Source organism: Falco rusticolus, chromosome 2 (genome assembly GCF_015220075.1).
Source record: "Falco rusticolus isolate bFalRus1 chromosome 2, bFalRus1.pri, whole genome shotgun sequence".
Classification (NCBI taxonomy): domain Eukaryota; kingdom Metazoa; phylum Chordata; class Aves; order Falconiformes; family Falconidae; genus Falco; species Falco rusticolus.
Genome location: NC_051188.1, coordinates 105,716,926 through 105,736,697, shown reverse-complemented (window position 1 = coordinate 105,736,697; position 19,772 = coordinate 105,716,926).

The following is a 19,772-nucleotide window of genomic DNA, read 5'->3' as shown; positions in this document are numbered from 1 at the left end:
TCTGTCACGGGCTGGGGGCGGCCCCTGTGGGGAGCGGCTGGGGCTGCCTCGTGCTGGGAACAGCCGATTCCAGCCGGTTCCAACGGCCCCAGCGCAGGGCACGGCCGGGCCCCGCAGCCGCCATGGCCGCCATGGCAGTGGGGAAACCTGCGTGAGGGAGGGCAGCGCTGCCGGCGCTGAGGGGGAGCGGGTCAGGAACAGCCCGGCCGGCCCGAGGGGAGAGGGCAGGAGGGGCTGTAGGCGTCCCAGTGGGGATCCCCTGCAGCCCCGGGAGGGCACATGCTGGAGCAGGTTTATCCTGAAAGACTGTACCCTGTGGAGAGGAGCCCACACAGGAGAAAGAGAAAAACGTGAGGAGCAGGGAGTGGCAAAGAGGCGCTGTGAGAAGACTGACCACAACCCTTGATACCCTATTTGCCTATGGCAGGGAACAGGTAGAGGAGTCAGGAATGAAGGAGAAAAGTTGAGCCTGGAAAAAACTTTGTGGTGGGGGAAGTGTTGTTTTAATGCTTTTTTTTTTCTTTGCTTCTCACTACCCAGATCTATTTATTTGGCAATAAATTAATTTTCTGCAAGGTGGGGTCTGTTTTGCCCATAACAATAAGTGGTAAGTGCTCTCCCTGTCTTTATCTCGACCCATGAGCTTTTCCATCCTATTTTCTCCTGTCTGTACTGTTTGAAGAGGGGGAGTGAGTGAGCAGCTGGGTGGGGGCTTCTGACTGCTGGCCAGGGCTAACCCACCGCACCCCTGTGTGTTACTGGTCTCCTCTCCGCTTCCATCTCCTGACATGGTTTTGCCACATTCATAAGCAGGGTGACTCACAGGCTCCCCTTGACACATCCATGTGTCTTGATTGGTGATATTGTCGGGAAGTCGTCCTTGAACCTCTACAAAGTTTTACCTCTGATAAGCATACAGAACTTCTATGCAAAGCAGCTTAACGAAGGTATGTTCCACACAGCTATTCATTCACTCCTTAAACCAGGAATAATTACTTGGATGTATCAGTCAAATACATTCTTTGGTTGAATAAGAAAGTTCTTTTCTTATAGTGTTTTTTTTTAGGATTTATAAATTGTTTCATCAAAAAGGGACAACAAAATATGGATTTTAATAGTTTGTATTCATTCAGATTTATTCAGATTTCATTTGATCAGTATTTCTAATGTGTAATTCTACTTGTTTTCTAGCTGTTCACAAAGTCTTAAGGTATGCTTTGACTCCATGTACTGATCTTACTTCTTTCTATTAAATTGACCTCTATGTTTTGGTCTCCAAAACTCCTTTCTATGTTATGAAGAAAAAGAAACGTGCAAAATTTTCTGTCTTCCCTTTGCTGACTTTTACAGTTACACAGCATTTTCCTATGCTGCTTTGAATGTCAGAAGGGATTTCAGAAGAATAAAAAAAAATGCAGCTAAAAATACAGATTTAACAAGCTGAAAGAGCCAATAAACTTTCAAAATAGACAGTCAAATAATTAGATTCTGGCAGAAAATCACAGAATTACCACTGGTAGAAATATTCAGGGGCTACAAAGATTGGATATGAACACCCATCACAAATGATTTGGAAATAATGAAACAGCTACGGACAGAAGAACAGAGGATCATCTAGTTCAATAGTCGTGTTTGTGACATTCTCTGGAAAATAAGCAACCTATCATAGCTGGCAAAAAGTATATGAACTACAAAGTTTTCCTACAAACAATTTAATTCTGTGTCACAACTAGCTTGGTTATGATCCCTATTAGTTTTGTTGGCAACTCTCATTTACACTGAATGTATTAAATCAGATTTGCTGTTCTGTTTTCTGTTGGACTGGGAACAGATGAGCCTGTGTCAACTACTATCATCATGACACTAATGTCAGAGCAATACCTCTAAATTCCATATGCAATTTTATATCCACATGAAAACTATGCTTACAATAGATGCACAATTTTTAGATTAACCATCTTTGTCAGATCTTTTCCCACAATGTGCTGTTTTCAGTTGAGGAGAATTTGAAAAGAATGTAAAACTGAACAGTGTACACGTTCAGCCATCAATGATTAATGCTAGGATTTTAACGAGGAAGAAAGACAATCTTTTGCAAAACAAGTTATCAGGATACTTCTGCAAACATAATTTAATTTTAAATTTGATCATCATTCACTCTTGATTGCAATTAGAGTTTAACTTATTAAATACAATCTGTTTGCTAAACATCAAGGAGTAGTCTGAAAAGATATCTCTAAAGGAAAAAAAAACCACAAAACCCCAGCAAAACCTTGTGCCGTCTTGTTTATCATTGGTTTGTATATGAGATTTGTAACCTTATAACAAAGCAAAAAAATAAGAATCGACCAATAAGATAATACGTGAATATGCTAAACAGGTGAGAATGGAATTAATAATAAACTCTTTCAGAAAAAAACTGAGTTTACACATACCTTCCCCTTACCTACAATTACCTCTAAGTAGACCAAGGAAATTTAGAGAAAAATACAGTATTAAATAGTTTTTTTAAAATATTTTTTTTTGTTTGTTTTGTTACTGAAATGGTCAATGGAATTTACTAGAATGGTGGAACTCCAGCAGTCACAGGTGTTACTTAAGCTAAATTAATTCCATTACAAGACCCTGGGATACTACAGCAGTTGATGGAAGCAGGAGATGGAGACGCTCCCATTAAAAAAACACATACCATTTCAGTGTGAAATTAATAGTATTTAAGGTCAGTTGAGACCAGTAGATCAAACAGTCTGATATTGTGTTTATTATTCCTACATTTTATGGAATCACCTCTGTAGTGAACTCAATAACTTGTTTACTTAATTTATACATTGCATTTAATGAAACTATGTCTTCTGGAAAAGCACACTTGTGATCTGAAAACACTGAAGAGGTGGAAAATGCACAATTTTATTGGAAATTTTTCTCCAAAGTAACTATTTCCATTAATTTGTATCTAGGAAACTGACAACTTTCCACCTCTTATGCTGAAAGTCTTGTTATAGGCAAAAATGAGGCATCTTAAACATAAAGCCAAAGATTTGTTGTTAATGTAATTGCTATCCTAATAATCTAATCACAGAATTAGTTCGGATTTTCTGTTTAATTAGTATTACACAGAAAAAGAAATAAGAAACAAAATATCACAACAATATAGTTAAAATTAATGTACAAAAACTTCCTGACATCTGCCTCTTCCCCAGATTTTACACTCACTCTTCCACTGCCCCCCTGGGTCCCAAAGTCAATGATGCCAGTCTGTAGATGGGTGTGGTGAGATGTCAGCATCTTGAGTCTTCTGCTGGGAGGAAGGAATATGATGTTGAAGTTAATGCTTTCATATCCTAGAGTGAGGAACAAGTTTTGAGTCACTTTAGTGTTTGGTAACATGCTTTTCACCGTGATCTTTCTTCTACAGTCTGCAAGTCCATGTAACACCCACACTTACTACATATGGAGTGTTTTTACTTATGTTAAACACTTTATTTTTGTTCTCTTTGTTTCCTAACACTAGCTTTTCACAGCTCCAGGTCTGTATTTCTTTAACTGCTCACTGAGGGCCGTTTATAGCCATGTGTCCTCCAGTGCCAGTCTGCCCCATCTCTTCCCATCCCATGCCTATACTACTTTACACAGGCTGCATCCTGTGCCTCCACTTTTGAGACCTGTCATATCAAGCCTGTACTATTCTGCTCTCTATTATTAAGTTAGAGATTTGCATCTTTGTTGAATACTTAACTCTTCAAAGAATAATTATCCTCACTTGGGTTTCTTGGACCAGAGTTTAGTTTGTGGTAAATATGCATCACTCCATTAATTTTACTGCGGTTGTGAAGATTCTCACAGCCTGTGGTCTGTCTCAGGAGAAAGAAAAGCCTTCGAATGCATGCTAGAAAACCCTTGGTTTGTACTGCTTTTTTCCTAAGTTTTCCTCTTTTTTTTTCTTTCCTCTATATTTGTTTTGCTTTATATGCACAGAAAGATTTAATATAAATTTTGCATCTAAAATAAAGTTATCCTTTCTTATCTACTTTGTGACCCCTAATCTACTACTAATACTACTGATAATATTTTTAGTTTGCTGTGGGAACAGTTAGAATAGTCTGAAGCACTACCTTTCTACATAGTTCTACAACTTACTGGAAAAAAAAGCAATTTGTATGATTCTTCTCAAATATCTGTCCAGTCAGAAGCTGGAGAAGTGAGTTCTTAAAGGTGTTTGAGTTATAGCACAGATTTTACCAAGAAAAAAAAAACAAACCAAAACCAAAAAAAGGCAATCCTGTGTATGTGTGAAACTAGGAACATCCAATTTTCAGAAAAGATTGCATTTACTAGGCAGTACACTTGTATCCCTAATATTTCTGTCCATTGCATTCTAATCCTCCTACCCTTACCTGTAGTTTCCCCAGAGACTCTGGGTTACACTATGGTATATATAACCAATTTGTGTTCAGCACACCACCAGTGAAGCAAATAATGTGATATCTCTGCTGATGCACAAAGAATATGCATGTATTTTACATTATGTGTAGTGGTTAGTGAAAAAACCTATTATTTTTAATTCAAATAAATTAATGTTTTACCATTAACAATGCTGATGTTTCTACACCAATCTGACACTAGCTTCATGAAATATATTTATCAAAACTTGGTGGGTAGGTACATATGGTGGAATAATAACAGAAAAGAAGTAATCACTGTGGTATTTTAATTAATTTGATATTTCAACTATTTAAGTATTTTAAGTGTTTCAGTTGTCTGGTATATTAACTAACTCTAATCCAAGGACAAAGAGAAGGAAAAATGAGAGCAGCTTTAGAAAAAGATAACGGAGGATGGTCAGGATCCTACTGATTAGAAGGCTCAGGTAGGATTTGGAAGAGACAAAGATAATCAGGTGAAAGCAGAATTACTTAAAACTCTAGTACTTCATGAAACATGAAACCAATCATTAGTAGGTGATTTCTACAGAATTAAGAAAGCCACATACTGTGTTACTTTAAGAGACAAAACTGTCTTCTTTCTTTTTTGGTTATTTGTATAGTACCTGATACAATGACATCCTCAGATAGGACTCAATGATACAGGGGTAACAAATAAAAAATATGGGACATGAAACCAGGAACTACCTTGCTTGTCTGTCTTGTTTCACAGACATAGAAGTATTAGACTGCAATTTGACAACAGAACTGGCTCCAAGGCTCCTTTAAAAACCTGGCAGAGGACTTTCTTCCTATACAATCATGTTGCAACTCAAAGATATCAATGGTAATTTGATGCCATTCTTTCACCATCAAGCACTATAAAACTCCTCCCCCCTCCCCAAAGAGTCACCTGGTCCTCTGCAAGAGATGTAGAACTAGAAAAGAAACCCAGAAGTCTAGCATAAACTCTGAAGTGCACTCTGAGTTATTGGGGATATCAATAAAAAAGAACTTGCATGCCTATGTCTGGAGTACTAATGACAGTGGGGGCCATAACCTCATTATGTAACAGAAGCTGAATTCTGTTTTGAATTAAGTCTCTGCCTTTACACTTCAAAAAACAATTCAAACTTCAGAAATGTGAAAAAAATAATAATAAGCAAAAGCAACCACATTAACAAAACATCTCAACATCTGACATCAGAAAGTAAGGAGCATTAAGGGGTTTATTAACATTCTTCAGTCATTTCAAAATGTGAGTGGTTTGACTATTCCACCTGCATTTCAGGTAGAGAACATTTTCAAAGAACATTTGCTCTGATTGTAGTACAGTGTATATGTAAGCCTGCATGAGTGTCTGAGCAGATAGGTGTAAGAGCAGGTGTGCAAAAGAGGAACAGATGGGGATTATGAAATTCAAATTCTAATAGAAAGTCTCAGAGTATTGGACTACTCAGAATTTTTCAGATTCTGTGGCTCGACACAAGATATTTGCAAGGTCATTATGCAGGATAATTTTATCTGCAGTTAGAAGGGTTTTTCTGACAATAAAATATTTTCTTTGAAGTTTATTTCTAAAAAGTCTTGTCATAGTACTTTTTTCACAGCGTTACTAATGACACTCCTTGCTTGAACTGTGATGATTAGGTATTAACAACTGACTGACGGGAAGAAAAGCAAGTATGAAAAATACTCCACTAAAAGGATTTAGTATCATTTTGATCCCAAATGCAAACTCTAAAAACAGCTAAGATACCTCTGTGACCAATGAGTCTTGTGCTGAATAAGAAAATAAATTGAAAATATGTAAAAGAGGTGTATTTTAAAAGTGAGAGTAAAAAGAGATAACAGGTTTCTCTGCTTGCACTTTATTTTTATAGTGCAATCTGATTATTAAACAGATATAGTCATGCTAAATCAGGGAAGTTAAATCAGGAACATATGACTACTCAGTTTTGTCAATAATAATAATTCAGAATAATCTAAATCACTTTTCTTAGTAGTCACCTGTTTTTCTTTCAAGTTCCAAATATTTACTTCCAAGATGAAGTTTCAGTGAAACATTACCTCGCGTCCTGAAACATAGAGCAACATTTCAGTCTCCCAAAATTTCACAACCAGAAGTGGTCTTTTGATCCTGCAAACAATATCCGAAGCACCAGTAATGGCTTATACTTTTCACTGGTCACCTGTGAATCAGTGTGGGTGAGGAACAGGGTTTAGAATTTTTCTTTAGCAATGTCAAAAATATTCCCACTGGACTGACTCTGAGATAAAAAAATTCCTATCAAGTGCGGAATGTTCCCATTAGAATAAGAATCATCTGGCCTCTTCAACCTGTCCAAAAGGAAGAAAATCATCTTAGATATTATGGGGTTTATTATAAACCACTGCTTATTAATTTAATTAACACAGCTTCAAATTTGAGCAAAGGTATTACATGAGCACTTGGTCTACAAAATGCACTTCATCTCTTATTTCATTCAGCTTTGTAAAACGTATTGTTAGGAAATTTTTGGACCATACTGAAGCAGACATCTATGAACTAGTTAGTGAATTAGTATGTGTGTAAAACTTAATGGAAAAAAGGGTACTCAGGGCTTTGTATATAGCCTGTCTCTTCAACTTGTCTAAGCTTAATTCTTAGGTATCATGACTTAGGTTGCAGCTCAGCTTGCTAAAACTACTGCAGTGTTGCACTGAGTGTCTATGCTGACATTAAATGAAACTTCTGAACTGAAACACTGATATATTTTCAAAGGTAATTTAACTGGAGAGTCACATTTTTTCCACCCACCTTAAAAGTCTCAGAACTTACATCTGTGAAGCAGAGCAAGGTCTTAAAGGATTAGTCAGGATGGGTTTGGTACCATGCTCTGGGTGATGCTCTGTATATGCTGAGATACATCAGAGATGGCACAGCCTGTTCTGTTCCACTGATGGTACTGAAGTGATAGGAGGAATGTACTCTGAGCAATCTAGTAGTCATAAATAAAGATAAGGTGGGCATTTGAAGGAGATGAGAAGGCCATGAGTCAAGAGGTTTTGCAAACTCTGGAAACAAGTTCAAGTGAGGAAGAAGATTGAGCGACCCCCAAAAGTGAGGCCAAAGAACGGAACAACTACCCAAAAGTGTCCCCAAAAGACGATTCTAGAAGACTTCACCTCAAGCTCTGCCTCCACCTATTATGAATATGATAATTAGATGTTGGAATTAAATGAATATGTATGTAAAGATGTTGTAACCTCTCATGAAGACTGTATAAATCACCTGACTTTTCACTGAAAACTTTGGAGCTAGTTTGTCTGGTGCGAACCAGCTCGATCCTCAACATTGCACACAATAAATACCTTTGCTGCTTAAAGACAAATTTCGTCTCTGACCAGTTACTCTGTGCCATTTTGGCATCATCTGGACCTCTGTTTTCTCCACCGTTGTCCTGTATACAGCAGCAGGGCACTGTGGGAACAGTCTGACTTGCACCTGGATTTGCTACTTCTTTATTGTCATGTTACAGTTTTCCCTGTTTTCACAGTGCAACTGATGGGGAACATGCCCTTTTTCTTTTTAGTGGTTTAGCATTAAAAAAAAAATATCAAAAAAAATCTAAAGCCAAGAGAACAATGTCTTAAGGTCATCTGAGGTCAAGTAAAGTAATAAAAAGAAAACCCATAGGAAATGGAAACATTTGGTTTCATTCATATCAAATGTAGGTTTTTACAATGACACTGATAAAATAATAGGCATAAGAAAATCCTGTAAAAACCAGCAGTAATTCAATAATACAACAAAATTTTAGAACAGGTAAATAATTGTAATTTCTTAAAATATTTAGTGTAATTTGCATGGTATTAAAGTTACAAGCAATGCTGACTTTAAAAAGTTGAGTCTGAATCATTAAATACAGAGATTTTTTTAATGAAACACCAGTTCTATAATTTATTTAGCTTGTCCTATTCCCTCTTCTCTTCATTAGCTGTTTTTGGCATGAAGTTCAGCTATTCTACTGAAAAAAGTTTTGTAAATATTTTCCATTTATGTGCTAATGTATATTAGCTAAAAACCAAAGCTGTCAACCTGTTCTGTGCCTCCAGCATCAAAACTAGCTTTGAAATACTTGTGATTAGAGACAAATATCCTAATTTTACAACTAATTTGGAATAGTACTGATCTTATTAACTGAAAAACAATTGATGTTACATAAAATGCAGGGGAATTGCCCTGCATTTATTTTCACACATAATTATTTGGGCATTTGTCCAACACCCAATAAAAAGCTAATGTATATCTTTTATTCACACACTGTATATATTATTTATGGAAACTCAGCATCCATATTTTGTTTGTTTTCTACAGCTCTCTCCAGATGATATTTTATTGTCCTATTTTATAATTTCATTTGAAGGGCAGTTAATAATGACTATGCCTGACAGGTACTGTTTGGGAATTAAGAGTCTTACCATCAACAATGCAAAAGCTTAGCAGAAAATCATCATATAACTGAAGATTATACATATGAAATGGATCAACACTGAGAACTTGGAAATGAAAAATCTATTTTTATTGTATGAGAATGGCTGTTGTTAGCTGCATATGATATATTACACAGCTATATGTATATCACATTTTAGTTTTATTTATAGTGTTTATGTATATCTTTTTACTAATATGTAATTTGGAAATCTTGTAAGGGTTTGGTTATAAATTCTGCTTTAAACTGCTTTCTCTTTATATTAGATAGTAGGACATTTGGTTTTTTTCAGACAAAGTTATTTTTTCAAGAGCCTTCTCAAATTTTTTTTCATGAAAACAAGCTAAAATATTGAAGAGTTATATCATGCTGTGCTGAAAAATATATGAAGTCTACAGGGAACTCGAGGCAGGGTTTTTGCCCAGGTTACTTCTAACAGTGTACAAAGAAAGAAATAGCTTTTACCATTTCTGTTAGTACTAGCAGGTAGCCCTCAGGACACATAGCAACATCCCAGATCCAGTTCTTCACACCAGAATCAAAGTAGTAGATTGGAAGATTTATTTAACAGTTATGCAACATAGAACTAGAAGTGTTTCCCCCTGGTCCCCCAAGTCAGGATGTTGCTTGTCTTAAGTATATAAGGAAAGGATGCAATTTTATTTTTTTTTAATTAATATCACCCCTTTTCATTTTTCCATGGGAGGACAAGTGACACCTATTAGACTATACATTTAAATTAATCTTTAAAATGTACAAACTTGAAACCTTTAAATGGCTGAAACATTTAGGAAATGCAAAGACAAACTTACCCTTATTTTGGCAACACCTACAAAATCTTTACAGTTAAAAATTTGTAACTATTTATACTTCTGACATGTGCTGCAAAGTTGACCAAAAGATGAACTGTAGGAGAAAAAAACAAAAGACATGAAAAAGTATCTAAATTATTATGTGACTTTTAAAGATTCAAGTATTTTTTATCTATGAATATTTATTGATATTTATTAAATCAATAGCACAAATATGAACTACTTTCTGAGATGAAGGAAAAAAGTGAACAAATTTCAATGTCTTACAGTAATTCGGGAGTAAATTCTATTCCAATTTATGTCTTTCAGTTAAAACCAATAAATAACTGACACAACCATACCTTTCTTTGCATTGATGTAGATAAAATTAACATAGGCCTTAGGTTGGATGAATCCTGAATAGATAGGTTTTATTACCTGTATCATAGTTAGGCTGTCACTGAAATATTTCCTCTTTTTCTGATGGACACAATACAAAGCATCAATGTGGTGCTCAGTCTTTAAAAGTAATTGTATGACAGTGATGTGAATTTTTAAAACTTGCCTGTACTTACGAACCTTAGTTCAATTTATGATTAAAATATGCAAGAAAAGGAAATATAAACTGATCTTAGCCTAAAAGTGTTTATACATGAAAAAAAAAGTTGATAGATTTTTTTACTCCAGCAGGTAAAGGCAAGCTAATACTAGAAATTAGATACACTAAGAACAAGGACAATTCAACTACTCCACTAGCTACCAAGGAACAGCCTCTTTCCTTCCTAAGCTTTGAAAGCAAGATTAGATGACTTCTAGAAGGCTCTGTAGCACAGGTTCTTGAAGGTGAGCAGAAGTTCAACATGGGCAGGTCACGTCTGTGCCACACAGGACAGCCCAGATCTGTCCTTAAGCTCCATGTAATGTAAAAAGAAAAAGTGAGTGCTACAGAGAGCAAGAGAAAATGGTTTGACCCAGATAATTTTCCCCCAAGCGTGGTGTCTGCCAGCCACCTGCTGCACAGGCAGGTGGGGGTGAATGCCAACCCCTGCAAACCCTGTGGACCAGCAGGGCCTTCCTCATCCTCTGTCTATCCTTCCTCACTCCTCACACATTCTGCCACTGCTGGTGCTTCCCTGTGGACCATCTGTGGCAGCCTTTCCTGTTGAAGGCTGGCATCACTGAAGCGCTGCAAGCTACTACCCTCCGCCACTGACAAGGAATATGAAAAGGCATCTGATAGACAACAGGAGTCCATTAGTGGTAGCAGCCACTAGCAGGACCATGACCTATGTGAGAAAGGCAGGCTGGTGCCTGCAGCCAGAGCTGCAGAGCTGAATGGGTAAAAGAGGACAGGTTGGGTATCCAGCCCCTTTCCTAGGCACCAGCAGGAGAGGCAGCTACCTGGGGGGCAGGATCTCAGACAGTGTCCTGAGGACTTGGTGTGGCAGGAGGCCACAGAGGAAGTAGGAAAAAATGGCTCTGAGGAGCCCACAGACCTCAGGCAACTGCTTCAGCCCTTTCATTATGCTATCTCCTTATAATTCTTTGAAAAAGAATAAAGGGCTGACAGAACCTTTATACAGGTGAGGCAACCCTAATTCCAAATCCATAATATAAATTTAACCTTGATTAAACTTATTGAGTCTTTACCTGTTTTTTGTGGTCTGTTTTTCCTTTTCATTTTACTCAGTTCCAAAAAGCTGCCTGTTTTCCTTATTCTCCCGTAAGATAAATAATAAAATGGACAAAAGATAAACAATGAAAAAGAACAAATTGTGCAGTGCTGGCAAAACATTCTCCTTAAGAAAAATTCCCACTGATTGCAAGAGACAAGAGATCTCAGCTGGAGCTTTGCCTGAAGAAGTAAGAGAGAATTAAACCCCCCAAAAATAATTACATAATACAAATTCTCACAAGTGGAGAAATTAATTTCTATTTAAATTCTCACATGGGCATCAAAGTCTTTGACCCACTGATGGGCAACAGGAGATTTGCCATTTTCAATGAAGCCAAGATTTCACTGCAGGGCATTTTCTTTCATATCCTATTTATTATCTCTTTACTATAACACATAAGTATCAGCTAATACTTACAGCCTGATGAATAATCATGTATTCCAAGATCAGATATTACCATCCATTGTAATCTTGTATATATGTTGCATTTTTTAATTCTAGAGGAATTATGACATTTTATAGAGGGAAAAAACCCAAACAAAAATAAAACCAGCTGAATTCTGGCTTTGAAATTAAAGCGAAAAAATATTGACTTTCATATCCTTTCCAGGAAAAGAAATTACTTTATATAGTCAGCTGCTGATGTTGTCGTTTCCTAAGTTTTCTATTGTACTACCTTTTGAGAGAGAATAAATATGCATCTAGTTGACAAATTAAGAGCTAAATTAATCCAAGTAATAAAATGCAGTATGTTACGGATGTCATGCAAGTGAAAATTATGGAGTTTTAGAATCATGTCATAATTGATGAATTACAATTTTAAGAGAAAGCATCTTAGACTTTAGGGTTTATTGTGATAGTAACATGTCAGTAGTTATTTGCTGCATTTAAGAATACTTGTTTAAAAGCAATGCTTCTATTCAGCAACAATATGTTGAAGAAGGTAGTAAAACTGAGTATTTTTTGGAAAATGCTGGACTCTCAGAGGAAAGCAATTTCTGAATAGTTTTCAGTGTATTTTGCGGTACTACAGATGGCTGAAAAGCTGTTAGTAAGTTCTTATACTGTAAATAGAAAGCAGCTGCAAACTTCTAGCTACAAGCTAAGATGAAATATTTTAAGATCTATAGGTGTGTCCTGGGAAACTCAGTTTCCGTAACAACAATTTTTGGTGCTATGATTATGAGGCTGTCTGCACCTTGAATTCTGTAGCCTTTCACTTCTGATTGCCAGTATAATACTGTTATTTTGGCTCACACTAAATGCTTTACTTTTACATTTGCACAGACAATTATTGGTGATTTTAGAAGACAAAAAGCATAGTCACTAGTGTGCCTTAAAGCTTTGGTATGGTTATAAGAGGAGGACCCTGCTTTAATATTTCACCGATTAATAAAGTTGGAACACTCCTGAGTCACCAAGATATTGTAGTAGAATAAATATTTATGTGCTTAAAATATCAAGTAACCAGGAACTAAATTATATAATTCAGAAAACAAAGGGTTTTCTTCTAGGGTTATTACTCAAACCAAGCTGAAGAACTCAGCTATTGAAGGAATAGACTTGAAATATGGTAGTGAGATGTATAAGATAATACAAAATTCTGAATTGTTCTGAGCACAAAGGAAAGAGCAAGTCAGACTCAAAGCTTTGTTTTAGTGAGACAGAAAACAGGCAGTGCCTGTGAGCATTTTCCTTTTGAATGCCAGCTCCAACAGACACAGACCTTGTAATGTTTTAAGGAGAAAAATTATGGTCTTTATAGCTACTTTTTTAATAGCAATACATGACCCCATATAAAAGTATAATACCAGTATCTCTGCTAGAACACAGTGATTCCCTTGCACTGCTTCTCAGAGCAAAATATGCCCTGCCCAAAGTGCAACTGTTAACTGATGATGTTATTTCAATTTGGAGTATTTAATCTAGTCTGGCTGCTTTATTTGCCAGGCTTGCTGTTACATGTGTTCTGAGTACATGTGTTCTGTTACAGCTACCTGACTAAATCTCCAACTGATTTCTCCTATTTTTTTTATATGGACTTCATGTATTATTCCTTTATTTCTTTCCTATCTTTTCCTTGGTCCATGTTCTGGTTTTATCTTCCTCTTCTCCTACTATCCGGTCATTATGCATTTTTCTCTTCTATTACTTCTTTTCCACTTTCCCCTTTAGTCATTTACCAGTTTACCATCTTGTCTTCTTATATATTGCTCTTTTTCTAGTTCTTTATACTATGTAATGCCTCTCTCCCTTATCAGGATAAATAAGTGAATATACAGCCAAAATTTTGGCAAAGCAGGTACTCAAGACTACATCAGGAGAATATTATTTGGGACTTACTTCCTCCAATAGATCTGTGTGTCTGTGAGCTAAAAAGAGGGAACTGAACCTTGACAACAAAAAATGGAGAGCTACTTGGCCAGAGCTCACCTTTAAAGAACCTCAGCTTAAAGGTGAAGGAAATGCAGTTTTCAGTAGTTGATTTTCTTGACAAACTTATTTGTTAGTCTCCAAGAGTAAGTTTTTTAAAAAAGGAGCTCCCTGTGGTTTCCCTCACCTATGCAATATTAGATGAACTTCAGACTAGAAAAGCATACGGTTATCTGAGTGTAACACTTGTGTACTCCATAAAATTGCTAGCAAGCTAAATGTATTTGTGGGAAAGACCTTCTAAAATCAACCAATCAGAATTACAAAAGAAAACGAAAACTGGATTTTAATAGAAAATGGCCTTCAGGAATGTTAGTCACATAATTTAATTCACTCTTGGGGGCCCAGGGACACTAATATAGTGTATTTGATGCAAGACTGAAAAACAAAGCATAACCAAACTGAACAGAGAAAATGTAATTTTGCCAGCCTTGAACTGAGGGTAATGGAAAGGAAATGGATGCAACGGAATGGGGAGCAGTGACGGGTGTGAGAAGAATGTTAACTTTTTCTGCCATTTTTCCATTTCTAACATTCTGCTACTGAAATGCAAATACTTTGCTTCTGCTTTAAGCCCACATTGAAGAGAAATATGAACATCAATAAACAGTGGGGAAATTCAAAACAATATGAACAGAAGCAAGTCATGTACTATTTCACATGAAAGACCACGTCATACTAAGATCATCTCTCTTTCTGAATCCATATACCCATCCTGGGAAATACAATCTGATGTATCGCTAAGGTTAATGTTGTGTTTCTGAAAAGAATGATACACCAATGGGCTTTGTACATATTTCCTTGGCTGTGCAAGGCCTGTTTTGTGTTTACATGGAAGTGAAGAAAAAGTCCAAGATAATTTTTTTAAAGAAAGAATTTAGGTGAATAATCTCTATTCAAAGATGGAAGAACATTTTAAATTCTGAGTTTCATCTGTTATGAAACTGAGGTCTGACGACTGAATTAAGAACAGAACAGAACGGGCTTGGGCAATGCTGGTGTCCTCAAGAACATTGTTTCTACACTGATGGATATTTAGAGGCTGATTCCACTTTATGTTCTCCATGACTAAAAGAAAAAAACTATTTAGCATCTCCCATGATACTGAATATGATAGAACCAATGACAACTATTTTTTTATTATTTGGGCAGCTATGTAAGAGGTAGCTTAAGGCCAAAAGAGCTAGATTTTGGGGAAAAATTATTACTGATGCCTGTTTTCAGCTAATCAATCAGTAGGAAATGTAGTCTGCATCCCCTTGTCAATACTTTGAGCCAAACAGTTCCCATTCAGACTCAGTTTTAATGGTTAACAAACAAAAAATAATGTTATAATTGTTTTCTCCATTATTAGAGATACTTTATTAAGGAACTATTAGTATATTAGATGCCTTTTTTTTTCTGTCACATAGAATTGATTACAATATAGCAGAATATAACATACAAATTAAAAATAAACCCAAACCTTTCAGAAATAAAACCTGCAGAAAGTGCAAACTCTCTTCAACAGTGGCTAGGATAAAAGGAGAGCTGTTTTCAAAAGTCCTAGCTAGCAGTTTGCAAATGTGCAATTAAAATTCTGGCTCTTCTCTAATTATAGAACGCTTAAGTTAAATGGTCTTAATAGACATATAATGATGGCTTTATAAACCTACAGTTACTTATAATCTGAAGTAATTTCTACTTCACTTTAAAAAGCATCCATTAAATGCCTATTATGATCTTTATGTAATTTAGCAAGGCATTTAATGAATGCTTTATAAAACTAAACAGCAATTATTACCAAAGTTAAGTGTTAACCATATAGATTAACATGCTATTAATGTGAATTTGCTTTTTCAGATTAAATAGTAAAACTTGTACTTAAAGTCTGTTGGGATGAATGTAGATTAAAATGTTATATATGTGTGTAATGGAAACTTTAGGGAGGCCTAAAAGGAGAAAAAGGTGTTTTATGCAATTTTTCATTACAGCATCTATTTATTGAAATCCTGATTAAGCTGCAGACAATTTAGAATGCTATCTGTAATAAATTTTCTAAAAATAATTGTCATGTTTATCAATTGTGTTCCCATGAATCTTTTGGATGTTTCCAGATAATGATAGAACTATAGACTACAGAGATCTCATTGCATTATATTATAATTTGTAATGTTTTCAAGACTATGTAAGAATTTTAAAGTTAGTGTAAGTGTCCAGGTAAAGGGCATTTATACCACTTAATCTGAATCAATCTTAAATATGTCAACGAGTAAAGATGATGTAAATTAACAAGTAGAATATAGTATTCAGAATACTGTCTTGACAGTTTCAGTCCTTTCATGTGTATAGTTGTCTCCATTTCCCCAACTCCCCGCCCCCCCCCCCCAAAAAAAAAAAAAAAAAAAAAAAAAGCTGTTTCCTTTTTAAAATGTCTGGGAAATATTACGCTATTTTCTTCCAGCTGTACCTAGAAGCAGGATACTTTAATTTAAAACATGTCAGTAAAATTTGAACTGCTGAAAACTTTGAATTTGAACTGCTTGAGCAAGAAATTTTCCCTTGGCAACCACATTTTCCAGTGAAATCATAATATCATATATTATCTATATAAATCATATAGGTATGCTGATACTAAGAATATTATCAGCATATCTAGTACATCATCCATGGAACACAAGTTGAAAGAGGCTATTTTGACAACAATTTTGGTTAGGTCATTTCATAATAACCTGTGTATCTTAGAGAAATGAAATTTGATTACATTGATGTTTGCATTGATATTATACATAAGCTGTTTACCTTCAAAAGTTCTGAAAATACAACTCTCTTCATTTATAGCAGATTTGAAAGTGTTTAAATTTGCCTCGAGATGGAAGTTTCCTTTTACAGTCCTGCTTGTTCCACTGATTTATTTTTAATAATACAGCATGAGAAAAGCCTGAAGCCACACAATCCTTGCTTATTATCACCCAGATGCTGCAAAATGATGCACTTCACTCATAAAAGTGAAGTAGCAATATGTTTATTGATAAAAAACAGTGATTTAACAAGGTTTGATTGTCAATGTGACAGTGGTTTAACAAAATTTGATGGCAAGGTACACTTGATTATTTAGTGCATAGAGAACTGGATCAGACTTAACTGTCAGGGAGATCCTCCCACTGAGTCATGAGGTTCAGAAAGGACTCCCTTGCATTCTAAACTCCTCAGAAAGAAGTTCAGCTGTGGCTGGATCCAAACAGTCCCAGGCTTGATCAATGGTTTATGTCTAAAGGATTATACGTGCACAATCAATCCTTTAGACCACTTTACGATTTCAAAGTTTATGATGCCATTAATTATTTACCAAAAATCTGTTGTGGCAAGGAATCTCTCAACCTCAAGGAGTAACCTTGAGAGGTGTCTCTACTCAAGCAAAGATCCTTGTGTGCAGCCTGCTGCTGTGCAGGGGAGCTCAACAGGCCCTGGGCTGTCCACTGTTTTTGGAGTAAGATGATTGACTTGTAGCTGTATTTGTAAACCAGCTGTATTTTGGCTGGCATGTGATCAACTAGCTCTTAACTGTTGAGCACAATTTATGGCCCTTAGCTATTGTGTTGTTTTCTGTCCCTCCAAATTCTAACTTAAGCCAGATGCAGCCATCATGACCACCACTGGTTGCTATTGCTTAAGCAGAAGGCTGAGGAGGGAGGGACCACAGCACCACACAAACACTCCGGGTTACATTCTGGTTTACTAAAACATTCCTTCTAAAACTCTGAATTCTATTTCAGTCTTTATCTTATGTTTTAGAGAAAATCCTTTCTTTATTAATCCTGATTTGTGACATCTGATTTATAGCAAAGACAGAAAGAGCTGATACTTCATAACTTTTAAGAAGTTTATATATATATATATATATATAATATATATATATATATATATAAATAAATATAAAAATCATAAGGCCACAAACCAGGGATGGGTGGTATTGGCTCACCTATTGTGAGATCAAATACCATGAATCAAGATTGATCTTTGATTTATGTCAGAATCAAAGTTATGACAGGACTGGATCTGATGCCTTGCCTTTGAAAGTTTTATTGCCATCTACTTTGAAGAAACTCTAAAAAAAAAATTTGAAAACCAAATTATGTGGAGAATTGCTTAAGCTGAAGCCTGTGGAGGGAGGGACCACAGCACCACACAAACACTCCGGGTTACATTCTGGTTTACTAAAACATTCCTTCTAAAACTCTGAATTCTATTTCAGTCTTTATCTTATGTTTTAGAGAAAATCCTTTCTTTATTAATCCTGATTTGTGACATCTGATTTATATTTGTGTGTTTAGGGAAAAAAACAGCGATGGAGAAACTGGGAGTGACAGATAAAAGGTACTGAACAGTTAAGGCAATATCTTCTACCAGGATGTACTTTCTACCTATTGAACTTCTACTATAGAAAGATTCTGACCATGATTTTTGATAGAAAAAAGTGACACTAAACCACTACTTCATGCTAGAAACAACGGTCCCAATTAAACCATGTTATACTATTCAACAGCATATATAACATTATTAATTAAACAAATGAGACTACAGGAAAATGAAGTTCTGTTAGGAGAACGTTTCATAAGGAAAGAAAGAAAGAAGACCAGACCATATCCTCAAAATACAATCAGGTTTTTCCTTTGTTACAAGTATATATATATATATATATTTTTTTTTTTAACTTTGTTTTTTTCTGATTGAACATTAAGAAAGGAATACATTTTTCCTTAAAGAGGTAAAAACGTTTACAAACTCAAACTGGTGAAGGATATTTTGTGAATCTTCTAATGACAGTAAATTAGCTTAGACATAACTCACATGGAGTTGCGTTCTATCTGACTGGCAATTTAAATGTAATTTTTTTTTAGTGAACAAAACTTAAATTGCTATGAGGAACTGTACTAACACTTAAGGATTGCACACAAACAATGAAGCACTTAATTATGAGGATGCCCACAGTTCCTAATAAATGTGTACCAAGCAGCATAATTAACAGATTTTGGTCTGTAAGAATGTACACAACCAAGCTTCCAGGACAATGTGCCAATTGTACCAATGTACCATTGACATAGCTGGCAGTTCTATTGTCCTGAATGAAGCCTTCAGGGCAATATTTTATCATTTACTTTTATTTGGAGAATTAAAATTTCCCTTCCTCCGCATATTCTCTGTGTTGGTAGAAGAAAGGAAGGCAAAGACTGACACAATTCTGACCTCTCTTCTAGGTCACGTAATATCCTTGGCAACCCCTGATTAAAATGTCGCTCTAACATTGACTCTTAAGTGAAGATTTCTTTTTGGCTTGATTTGGAGTAATTTTTTTTTCTTGTTCTAGGAAGAGGTATACTATGGCTCCTGGCTAACAATTTCACTAAGAAAATTACATTTGGACATTCAAAGAATCCCTCTAAATTCATCTACTCAGCATTCATGAAGAAAGTGTTTGCAGGATCGTCTTCCATGCTTTTTTTAATGAGGTAATTAAACAGAGATGATACTACAGGGCAATTATTCTTGCTTTCTAGATAAATAAATAAATGTGCATAGTGGGGTGCCTTTTGTTAGATACATGTTTTCTCATTTGTGCTATATATATACCATGGAATGCTGAAACAGATCAGCTGCAGTATCTAAGTAAAAAAGCATATTCTATTTTGTGATCAAGTATGTCCAAATACCCCAATAAGAAGATGTATTCTATTTGGAGGAATAGGAAAGAGTCAACACCCCCACTTAGCAGATTGGGAAAACTTTATAATCACCAGTTATGTCTTCAAAATGGTTGACTAATGAAAAATAAACCTGTATGTTACCTTCAAGCAAGTCGCCCGAGAAATTGCATAGTCCCCCGAGAAATAAAAACCTGAATAATTATTGCTTATTTGCAAACTAGCATTTCTGAAGCTGTTGGACACACCCATTAAGGATTTTGATTATGAAAATCTAATTGAGCTTCATTTAATT